The 12883-nt window shown below is 36.6% G+C and overlaps 1 long non-coding RNA gene across 4 annotated transcripts; it reads right to left on the bottom strand.

Moving 5' to 3' along the window:
• Positions 1-6259: 6259 nt before the first annotated feature.
• On the bottom strand, positions 6260-10834 carry LOC126618478 (uncharacterized). Of its 4 annotated transcripts, XR_007621733.1 has the most exons (4): positions 10215-10834; positions 9543-9607; positions 8739-8787; positions 6260-7105 (listed from the first exon to the last, which is right to left on the bottom strand). It is a non-coding gene; the product is annotated as an uncharacterized LOC126618478 (long non-coding RNA). The 4 variants fall into 4 exon arrangements; XR_007621732.1 differs by lacking the exon at positions 8739-8787 and having other exon boundaries at positions 9512-9607; XR_007621731.1 differs by lacking the exon at positions 8739-8787.
• Positions 10835-12883: the final 2049 nt, after the last annotated feature.

The raw sequence follows: 12883 nt of genomic DNA, 5'->3' as shown, positions 1-12883 counted from the left end.
TTGTAAAATCCCATATAGTAATATTCTTTGTGGATTACAAGTAATATTCTTTCTGGATTACAATGGAAGGAATTCACATTTTTTCGGAAATGATAAAAGTAGGTTGGTGCAGACGAAATCCTGTAACTCCACTTTAGTAGGAGAAGTACTACTAGATTACAGAGACCACCAAAGAAAACTAGAAGCTATAAAGAGAGATTTTGAAAGAATTAGGATTTTAGGTTTCCTGATTGTTGGGACTGCAGTTTTGAGCACTATGCCAATTCCTATGTTGATGAACGTCCTATTGAGCATTAAGCTAGACTTTTTAATAGAAATTGTTCTACCAACAGAAAGAGGGGTGACTTGCGTGCATACTTGCTAGAGTAAGAGTTAGTTCCCACTTCCCTGTATTGATAATTGTTTGATCGGTGGTGTTTAGACATTGAAGATTAGATCAATATACTCTTTATCAACTGGAGTTGCAACATCATATGCATCCAATCATACTGCCACAGCTTACCACATAAGAGCAGCTAAATACAATATAGACCCTTTCCATTTTCAGGTAGTCCGTTGGCATTCTATTAATGTACTATCCTGGTGTGGACTCACGGGTTTCTGTTGCCTTTGTTATTAGACAATAACCAGGTCTCTGCTGCGTTCTACTCTGTTGCCTCGTTTGGTGTTGAAAATTGTGTCTGAGTGGATGACTGACTAGAATCAATGTCTGTTAAAGAAGAAATGGATACCAACTTCAAAATTTGTCTGTTGAAATTCGAAGAATGGATTAGTCATGAAGGAAACAAATCTGTCTCAGTCCTACTAATTTTTGTGAGATCGGAAGGGATAAGTCTTGACATCCATTTTGTCTTTCAACATATATTAAATCTAGTGAGTTATCCAATCCAATCCATTCGTTGACTCCAGAGACCTATTTTCAACCCCTGCCCATTCAGGGCTTTCACCCCTCGTACCATCTTCTTAGTTGTGTCATTTTAAATCATATTTTCTCAAGTCATAGATTTTCAGACACTGGCGTTCTGCCTTAGTAAGTCCTTCACTTCAACTCTTACTACATTTTTGTTATTTTTGAAGTCTTCTTGATTGTGGTCTTCTTTTTCTTCAAAGAGTGAAAGTTCATAAGTGCTTTTGCTCATAAGAACTTTTGTTATAAGTATAATATCTATTTTAGTTGTTTGGGGTGTTGGATGGATTGGCCACCCAACATTTAAAAACTGATAACGAATTGATCGGCAGTTGAGCCGAATCGGCCATTGACATGCAGTCCACCATTCAACTGTAATTAGTCATTTCTCCTTACAAATCATAGTTCTACGAGTATGCATGAATACGTCATTTCTGTAAGAAGGCCAAGAGTTAAAGTTGGTACGTGTGGTTTTTTACTTGATGGTCATTTTAGGTACTCAATCTCACTTGAATCATGAATTGGAACAACGCAATCCCAAACAACTTTATTGTATCCAATTTTGTTCATAAAATAGTGTTTTATTGTCTCCAATTTTGTCTCCAATTTTGTTCATACCCCTGAACGTGAAGCATGAGAAGAAATACATTAAAAAACTTTGTTACTTTATTCATCCTCTAGGGTTTGTAATATATACACATGCTTTACTCTCCAGGAAACTAATTGCAATGATAAGGAAACTAAATCCTAAAAATTACAACCAATTACAAATCCTATTCCTACCAAATATTGGGCTCCTAGAATATTTATAATAAAATCAACACTCTCATTCAAGTTGGTGCATAGATATGGTACATGCCCAACTTGCTAAGTAAGTCTAGAAAAAAACTTTACTAGATACTCCATGAGTAAGAACAACAGCCAACTGTTTCCCTGAATTTACAAATGGTATAGATGCAATCTTCCTTTCGTGATTCTCCTTAACAAAGTGTTATGAACCTCCACATGCTTTGTTCTATCATGTTGTTCTGATTATATGCTATTTCTCTTGTAAACTTATTGTCACAACATAATTTCATAGCTTCCTTTGGTTTGAAACTAAGACATCTCAAAAACTTACGTAACCAAGGGAGTTCACATATTTCTTGTGCCATACCCTATACTTAGCTTCGGCAGATTGTCTTGCCACCACTTGTTGTAATTTTATGCGCAAACAGAAACGAATTATAACAAAGTACCAAATATCAACATCGTAGGTGATAGCTAAAACAAACAATCTCAAACTAACATAAGAGATTTAAGTGGTTCGGCATAAAGCCTACTCCATGGGTGAAGCACGGCAAGGAATTTCACTAAACAAACGGAAATTACAAAATAGTGTTTAAACTCTCACAACCCAAATATCACAAATTACAAACCCTAAACCAAACAAGTAGAGAACTCAAACAAAGAGAGAAGATTCTCCCAAATTGCTATCTAACTCATAAACTCACAAATTGACTCTTACCAAATTGCCACACGAATGAGCCACACAAAATACACAAACCCTAAGGTCTTATTTATAGTGTGTTGATGCACAAAATCAGTGAGGACTTTGGTACAACAGAAAGTGTTAAGTTTGTGACCTTCGCTAGATTGCTCTAGTCACTAGTGTGGATAAGTATGTAAATGGATAGAGACAGGGAATCAAACACAAGATGTACGTGGTTCACCCAGATTGGCTACGTCCACAGAGTATAGGAGTTCTCATTAATTATGAAGAGTTTACACAAGTACATAGGTTCAAGCTCTCCTTTTGTGAGTACTAGTGAATGATCTAGTACAAATGACATTCGGAAATATTGTGAAAGAATGATCTCTATTTATAGAAGAGAGTTTCTATTTTCATTCTGATATTGACACATGTTGTGTTGTGATTGGCTACTGACGTCGACATGTGTCGTGCTGTGATTGGCCTCCTGGTTGAAGGGAAACTTTTCTGGGTCCTTGACGGTATAATATTGACCGGTGCTCAGTAGTTTCAGGATTGGTTAAGTATGGTACAAACATAATGCATAGGACTTAGGTTACAATAAGAATCCTAATAGGAAGTAAATCCAAATCCTAATCAAATAGGTAATTAACAAAATCTCTCCACCAAGGAAACCAACTAAGAAGTCAAAATTCAAACCCAAATAGGACACCAAAACCAAATAGGTAACACAAACCTAATTCTTTGCATCATCCTAATTTTGAGCCGTAAAAACCCAACAATCTCCACCTCGGCGAGAAATTAGCAAACTTCCAAATCAAATACAAACTTCAAATTTGGGATACCAAAATACAAACGCAAATGTGCACCAAATTCTTTCGAAACTAATCTCCACCTAGAATAAAAAATCTAAAAGTCTTCAAACTTGAAATTTCCTCCAACGCCTTCTCCAACAAATTCCATTACGGAAACTAACAAATGCGAAACAAAATCCAAGCAAAAGCTTGAACATAAGAACAAAAAAGTGCGAATTGCACTCCACCCAAAGAGCTTGAGTACCAAGCTCCACCTCCTCACATAACCTTTAGAGGAGTTCATAACAATGATCTTCTGCAATGTTTGCATCAACACTAGCAAAAGACTTATCAAACGGCTTCTTTTTGCCCTTGAGTTTAGGGCAATCTACTTTTCAATGGCCTTCCTTAAAACAATAGCTACAAATGTTCTTTCCAAGTTTGCTCCTTTCCTTGTTCCTTCCTTGAACTACCAAAGCTCCATCTTGTGTGTCAGACACTTTATTCTTTAGCTCTTTAGAATTCAAAGTAACTTTAACATCTTCCAAAGTAAGACTTTCTCTACCAAATAGCATGGTATCGACAAAGTGTTCATACGAATGAGATAAAGAACACAACAAAGTTATCGCATAATCCTCATCACTAATTTGGTCATCCACACTTTTCAAATCCATCATAAGTTTATTGAATTCATCAACATGCTTATGAATTGACGTACCTTCATCCATATGAAGAGTATGCAAACTTTTCTTGAAATACAACCGTTTAGCAAGGGATTTGGTCATATACAAGCTCTCCAATTTTATCCACAACTCCAGTGCAGAGTTGATGCTACCAACTTCATGCAAGACTTCATTCGATAAAGTCAGCAGGATTGCTCCAAGTGGCCGCTCCATAACGTCTTCTTTTTCTTTATCAGTCCATGAATTCGGCAAAGTCTTCCTACCCTTTAGCGTTTTCAAAAGCCTTTGTTGAACTAACAAAGCACGCATCTTCAATTGCCAAATACCAAAGTCATTGCCGTTGAACTTTTCAATATCAACTTTCACCGACGACACAGAAGGCTTCATAGTGACTGCCAAGCAAAGCCTAAGCCGAAATCTGGCTCTGCTACCACTTGTTGTAATTTTAAGCGCAAACGGAAGCGAATTATAACAAAATACCAAATATCAACGTCAGGTGATAGCTAAAACAAACAATCTCAAACTAACATGAGACTTACGTGATTTAGGGTAAAGCCTACTCCACGGGCGAAGCACGACAAGGAATTTCACTAAACAAACAGAGATTACAAAATAGTGTTTAAACTCTCACAACCTAAATCCCACAAATTACAAACTCTAAACCAAATGAGTAGAGAACTCAAACAAACGGAGAAGATTTTCCCAAATTGCTCTCTAACTCACAAACTCACAAATTGACTCTCACCAAATTGCCACATGAATGAGCCACACAAAATACACTAACCCTAAGGTCCTATTTATAGTGCATAGGACTTAGGTTACAATAAGAATCCTAATAAGAAGTAAATTCAAATCCTAATCAAATAGGTAATTAACAAATTCTTTCCACCAAGGAAACCAACTAAGAAGTCAAAATCCAAACCTAAATAGGACACCAAAATCAAATAGGTAACACAAACGTAATTCTTTGCATCATCCTAATTTTGAGCCTTAAAAACCAACACACATTTTGTTTCTTACTATGCCATGTAACCAAGTTCCCTCCAACAAACGTAAAGTATCCCTCAACTTTTAGGTGCCCATGTCTTCCATACAATATTCCCTTACTAGGTGGCAAGTGCAAATTTCAGGTATGCCAAAATCCACATTATAGCAGCCATGTGATCCTCACTAGTGAGTGCATAAGCTGACTCACAACATATGCAAAATCAGGACGAGCGCGAGCTAGATAAACTAATATCCCCACAAGTCTTTGATATCTACCCTTATTAACAGGAACCTGATTAGGGTAAATACATAAGTAATGCTTTTCTACTATAGGAGTGTTAACATGTTTGCACCCTAACATACTAGTTTCTCTCAACAAATCCAAAACATATTTTCGTTGAGACAAGAAAATACCTTTAGTTGAACAGGCAACCTCAACCCCATGAAAGTACTTCAACTCTCCCAAATCTTTCATCTCAAATTCAAATGCAAGATTACCTATAACTTCTTAATTTCTTCTAAATCATCTCTTGTACTAATCATATCATCCACATAAACAATTAAAGCAATCAATTTTCCAAGCCTACGCTTTAGAAAAAAGTGTGATCTGAATGACTTTGGTGATACCCATACTCCTTCATTGCTTAAAGTAAACCTGTCAAACCAAGCACAGGGCAATTGCTTGAGTCCATAAAGAGACTTACGCAATATGCACACCCCAATATTACCCCTTGCACCATATCCTGGTGGAAAGACCATATAAACTTGCTCTTCCACGTCCCTATGAAAGAGCGCATTCTTCACATCAAATTGTTTATGATACCAATCCATATTTGCAGCTAAGGAAATCAAAACACATACTGTATTCATCTTTGCGACCGGAGAAAAAGTTTCTTGGTAATCTACAACATACATTTGAGTGTACCCCTTAGCAACTAACCTTGCTTTGTATCTATCTACGGATCCATCAGCCTTGCACTTGATTGTAAACACCCAACGACAACCAACATGTTTCTTTTCTTTTAGCAACTGCACTATCTCCCAGGTTTTATTTTTCTACAAAGTTGACATCCCTGCATCCATAGCTTTATCCACTTAGGATCTCGTAGAGCTTCTTCGACTTGAGTTGGAATTTTAATTGATTCCATATGATTTACCATTGTCCTACATTCTGTAAACAGTGCTTACATGATACGCAATTAGAAATTGGATACTTCACATTTCCTTCTAGAGAGGGCTTATTAGGTGACACATCACGATTTTGTCTCGCTGGTTATTTATACGTGCTCATAATATTAGGATTAGTTGTATTATCATTTAGAATACTTACCTCTTAGATATTCAGAGGAGATGGAATAGACACTACAGGATTGGAGAGAAAGAGAGAGAGAGAGAGAAAGAGAGAGAGAGAGAGAAAGAGAGAGAGAGAGAGAGCGAGAGGAAGAGGTTGCTACAGACATATTGGGCAGTTCAACACATTAATGCTGAAAAATACTATTTTGTTCGATAGAGGCCTGCTGAACAAAATTGAATTCTTCAATAAAATCCTACCAAACGGGGCTAGATACCTCGACAGGGGCCTGCTGAACTATGTTGGTATTTTTAATAGGGATTTGCCGATTTGGGCTATATTTCTCAATAGGTTCCTGCCAAAAAAGACTGGCATTTTCGGCAGGTTTCTGCCGAACTGGGTCAAGTTCTTTGTTTAGCTGGACTATTACATCATTTCTTTCTCCCTTTGAAGTACAATATAACCAACGTAGATCATCCAAGTCATCATTGTCCCCTAGTGATCAAAGTTGGATAGATAAAAAGAATAAAACCATTCAAACACAGAACATGCAACATCCATTGTAACATATACATATGTAGAGTGGCGGGTGATAACACTTGAATCCCTTCTGCTGAGTTGCAAAACGCAAAAAAAAACACGCTAAAGACGGATCAAGTTTGCTACGATGAACTTTCTGAATGTGAACATAAACCACACAACCAAAGATCCAAGGTGACAAGGTATTTGCAAAAACCATTGGAACATGTTAAGTAAGCTTCTGAAGTGATGTTCAATAATTCAAGACTCGAGAAGGCCTACAGTTCATAACATAAACTACATATACAACTGCTTCAAGCGATAAGCATTTGGGAGCAGATGCACCTATAAGCAAAGCATGAGCTATCTCCAGGATATGACGATTCTTCCTTTTCGCTATCCCATTGGTTTGTGGGGTATGAAGACAGGTAGTTTCATGAATAATTCCATGACCTTGTAAAAACCAGGATAACTCAGAATTTATATACTCTACACCATTGTTAGAACGCAAAACTTTAATATTAGAGGAATACTGAGTTTTAACCATTTGATGAAACATATTAAACAAATCACAAACCTCACTTTTATTTTTCAATACATACAACTACATCATACGGGTGCAATTATCCACGAAAGTAAAAAACCACTTGATTACCAAATGAGTACTAACAGGGGAAGACCTTCACACATCAGAGTGTACTAGCGCAAATGAAAAATACATTTTATTCATACTTGAAGAGATTGAAGCACAATAACTTTTGGCTAAAATACATACTTCACACTTCAATTCGGACTTTTTAATACGACTGAACAAACTAGGTAACATATGATTCAAATAACCAAGAGATGTGTGCCCCAAACAACTTGGTGAAGAGACTTAAAGGCCATCTCCTTTGGTGGCTTTGGAGAATCAATTCAAGGAGACAATGTTGAAGATGAAGGTATTGGAGTGCAAAGCAAAAGCAAGAAGTTGGAAGGTCTTTCCTTAAAGGTGATAACTTTGGTTTTGGAACCAAAGAGACTTCAAGGGGAATCATATCATCCTTAAACTTTTGTTTGGAACAAAATATGGTTCATAAACCCTTGGGCTTTAAAGATTTTTGTAAAAGGATTTTTTTTATTTTGAATATATGCATATCTAGCATTCACATTTAATTTGATTTTAAGCATGAGTTATTCAATAAATCTTATAATTTCACAACATTCTTTCTCCAGGTGTGATAAGGGAACAAAATATGGTTCATAAACCCTTAGGCCTTAAAGACTTCTGTAAAAGGATTTTGATTTTGAAAATATGCATGTCTAGCTTTCACATGTAATTTGATTTTAGGGATGAGTTATTCAATAAATCTTATAATTTCACAACATTCTTTAGGTTTAGCTTGCCTATTCTTTTCTTGGTTGTAAGGATATTCTAGTAAGTCTATTCTTGTATGAAATTTGTTCCCAAAACCATAAACCACTTGTACCATTTGCAACCTTGAACCACTAAGAATGACTTTCTCCATGTAATAAGTCAAATAGTGTTTAAAATATAATATTTTAAAAGAAAAAAAAACTCAAAAGATAAATCAAGTAACACTAGCTAATTATATCTGCAAGACACACACTTAGACCATCTCTAATTGTTTGGCCTAAGGACTAAAATTTAGGTTACAAAATTTTAGGTCTTAGGCCCAAAACAGTTTTTTCCTCCAATGGTATGGCCTAAATTTTAGGTCACAAAAATTGTCAAATATTATTTTATTTATTTTTTCCGTTAACTTACTTTTATAAACATTTTAACTAAAATTGTTTTTTAAAATCCCAAGAAAGTATTAAAAAAATCACACACCAACCACAATTGATACACCCCAATCTGGGATGTCCACTTGGACTCCGAATTGAGTTTTACAGGCCGACACCTGAAAGGTGACGAAGCCATAAAGTGTAGTGTGGTAAAATATGTGAATAAATTTAAACCTGAAGGTGCCTAATTTTAAGAGTGCGCTGGTGAGTGGGAATGAACCCATTTCACACGTGATGTCAGAGCATAAATACAGTAATTTAGGGTAAGAATTATACAATTGAAGGTAATCTCCAATACCAAGATTTATCAAGAATCCTCGTCAATACGAAAGCTCAGCTACTAAAACCTGGAGGGGCGAAAAATAAGGGTGAGTGGGCCTAAAAATAAAGCTTTATAAAAACCATATTGAAAACGTTATAACCCCTTGCCGTAAAATAAATATAGTTTCCAAAATATACATACTATGTATAGTATAAAAATGCTTACCAAAACCAGCAATATTTCAAGGATACGTCACAACTTTCGTAAATGAGTACATGACGTCCATAATCACATATTTTCGCATAAATAAACATATCACATCGAATGTTCATCAACATATGCTAATACACGAGTTCATGTAGAGATATTCTGACATGAACAAGACAGGTGTAATAATGATATACGCTCTAGTACTACAATCACGTGAAGACTGTCGTTAGGCGCATCATATACGAATCGGAGTTGCCTATTGCAACATGTACGACAAGACTGACACCTACAATGGATCCAAGGTGAACGTGCACTTCGATGTGAACATACACATGAAGCTTGGCCCTGACCCAGGTGAGTACTAACACTTGTGTAACAATGATGAGCAAATAACTTAAATATAATCATACCACCACAATTAGTAACTTACTATTCATGACCATAATTATGATTAAGACATCCCCTTATAGTAAGCTTACATGTGCATCCCGTAGGATTATTTCATCATTTCCCAACAATAAAGCATTTCTTATAAACGTTAATTTAATCATGGCAATCATGTAGAGAATTTATTAATAAATGTATATATGGAAACTAACCAATATATATATAAAGAAAAGACCCACTCACAGGTCATGTCGTCGGGTCAAAGCCGTTCGAACTAAGAAAGTTGGTGTCACCAATAATAATCACACCTAAGCATAATATTAGGACCCATTAGTAAAACTCCACTAAAACAACTAAATTTAGGAAAACGTAGTGCGAATTTGGAATTAGGGTGTCGAAATACGCTAAGGAGTGTCCTCGACAAATTTTGTAAAAAGTCAACGATCAACCTTAAAAAGTCAACTGAGACTCTCTGGCAGTCAACTACATTAAAACTATATAATTCCACTAAATAGATGTCAAAAACGGACTCAGGGTGTCGAAATTAGCCTACGACAGCTTCCGAGAAAATTTTGAGAAAGTGAACATAAAGAATATTCTAGGGAATATTGCAAACAATATTCTTAGAATATTCTAAGCCCATTTTAGACTGGGCCGAGTTGGAAATAGTGGCCCAATTGTTTGGGTTGGGTTTGAGCCAAGTTTGGGCTTAGGTCTTATTCTTTTGTTTTTCATTTATTTTTATTTTTTATATATATCGGGTTGGGCTCTTGGGTTGTACCCGCTGGACCTAGGGGGAAAAACACTAGATTTTGGCCGAGAAAATTCCCCGGCTTCTATTAGCTCGATTTCACAAACATTTTCAACACAAAATATATGGATTTGAAGCTCAGAGAGAAAAGAAGGATTATATACCAAAATCATGTTGAGTCGTGGTCGGGATTGACTGGAAAATAACCTGCAATTTCTCGGGTTCACTGGAAATATTCTGGAAAAACTTCCCAATGTGGTTTTTACGTTCAAAAACACCCAATCGCTTCAAAAGAAACATAATCGTACTCTTAAGCACAATCTACGAAGACCTTGAGAGTTTTCGAACTTACCTATATGGAAAATCTCGAGATTTCTCACCACGAACACAGAGGTTGCAATCCAGGTTCGTGGTTGCAGTTCTAGGTCTGGGTATGCAGTTTCACGGTTAAGATATGAGGTAAGGTCTTGGGTTCGTGGTGATAATCCTTGTCGTATAGAATGGTGGTGGTCCTCCGATGGGTTTCACGGAGAAAGGGAAAAAGAAGAGGTTTGAAGGAAGAGAGGACCGAGAGAGAGAGAGAGAGGTAAGGGTTGAGAGAGAAAGAATCATGGTAGTCGATGGTGGTCCAAATTAGTCCATATGGTGGTGTTCACCATTCCGGCGAGATGGGTGTAATGTGGCCTCTGCATTTGTAGAGAGAGATAGATAGAGCTAAGAGAAAGAGATAGATGACCAATCAAAGATGGGCCAAAAAAGTGAGAGACACGGAAGAGAGGGAGGAATGTGGTATGGACCCCAATTGGCACACAACTCAAAATCATCATTGAATTTACAGAAAATATCTCCCGTAATGTGAATTTACCAAAGCGCCCATCACGCTCCTAGTTTGTAAAATCTTCGTTGTAACTCCAAATTCAATTCCGCTTACGCCTATGCGTTTGAACCATCGAGTACTTCAAGAATATGGTAAAATAATAACTCGTATGCATCACGAAAAGGTGGTCAACAAAAGTCAACAATCTCGCCTCTAGGGCATTTTCGTCAATTCACACTTTTAAAATTAATAAAATCATAAAATTAGGGACGAGTTGTCACAATAATTCAACCCCTTCCTACACAGACACCAAGAATGTTCCACCCCATTCCTACATGTACCAACCACACTTCCAATCCATTCTCACACACCACTGTATTTATATACACATTAACCACCACTAGAAGAAAAAAGCTCATTTGCCACAGTCAATGCCCATGGCAGATTGCAATCCACCACGGACACTATGCCCGTTAGTAATTTGGATGTGATAAAAGTCTCATTTTTTACCATGGATTATGCCGATTGTCAAACGTAATATAACCATCGATTGTGCCCGTGACAGAATTGTGGTGATAGATGAACTGCTGTCTTGTAGTGTGCACACACTAAGACCAAACACACTCTTACCTCTTTCCTACACCCACTAAACACACTTACACCAACCACACTCCTATAAAACAACACTTCCACCAAACAACCTCCCCCCAACCCATTCATTTTCTCTATATAAAAAGAACTTGGAACTCAAACCAACACACACCATATTCTTCAAAATCATTCATCTTTCAACACACACCATCATTTTCAATATCATTCAACTTTTATATAGTTTTATGTTAATATACTTTATTCTCTTAATGGGTTCAAGAAGACGAAGCTTGGCAACATATGCTACGTCTCTAATCAAATGCTAATAGGGACGAATAAATAATCAATGTTTTCGTTGTTCAAACCTGTGAAATGATGAAACATCTTGAAAACTTTGAATCCAGTCACAGAGGTTTGGTCCCTGATCATGTATTAAAGAACCGTCTTAGATGAGATTAGCATGAATAAATCATGCAAGACTATTTCTACATTAATTGTTCCTTTGGTGCTACTAATTTTTTAAGGCGTTATCAGATGAGGCAAAAGTTTTTCTCTCCATCTTGGACGAAGTTGTCACACACGATGACTACTTTGCAAGGAAGAAGATTTTATAAGCCGACTTGGTTTGTTACCAGAGCAGAACCTACCATCTGCATTCTGGATGTTGACCAATGAATGCTCAGTAAACGTAAATGATGAATATTGTCGACTAGCTCAATCCATAGAACTTGAGAACGTTAGATGATTTTGTGTAGCTATTCAATCCATATATGGACGTATGAACCTTAAAGGCCAAATTATGAGGATCTGAAAAGGCTTTTGCATACCGGTAAGAAGCGAGACTTATTTGGCATGATGGGAAGTCTAGATTGTACACATTAGAATGGAAGAATTGTTATATCGCTTAGTCATACGACCTAGAATTCCATTCACAATGCATACAAATAAGACTTCCTATCATGTCATGGAAGCCTTAATTCTCATCCTTATGAACAAGCATATTCAGGACTTCACGATTTGGTTTTTTTAGGTATACATGCTAGTATGTGACTTCAATAACCGCACAAAATCGTCTGACGTTCTCAAGTGTTATGGATTGACCCAGTCGGCCGTCAGTTGTGTCTGTTAAGCATCCATTAAACAACATCCTTATTCCTTGCAAAGTAGTAGTCGTTAGTGACACCTTCATCCAAGATAGAGAGGAAAAGTTCTCTCCTCATCCAATAACGCATCATAAAATCACTAGCACTTAAAGAACAATTAATGTAGAAATAGTCTTGCACTATGTCTTCATACCTATGTTCCTTGTGATGGTTCATTAAATGTTATACGCTTAAATGATAAATCTAAGGAATATGTAATTAGGAAAATGTGATCTAAAGAAGTTAGATTCATGAGGCCATTCTCTTTCATACACATATCCTA

The sequence above is a fragment of the Malus sylvestris genome, chromosome 4, assembly GCF_916048215.2.
Source record: "Malus sylvestris chromosome 4, drMalSylv7.2, whole genome shotgun sequence".
NCBI classification, from domain to species: Eukaryota; Viridiplantae; Streptophyta; class Magnoliopsida; order Rosales; family Rosaceae; genus Malus; species Malus sylvestris.
This window is presented reverse-complemented; position numbering and strand designations above follow the sequence as displayed.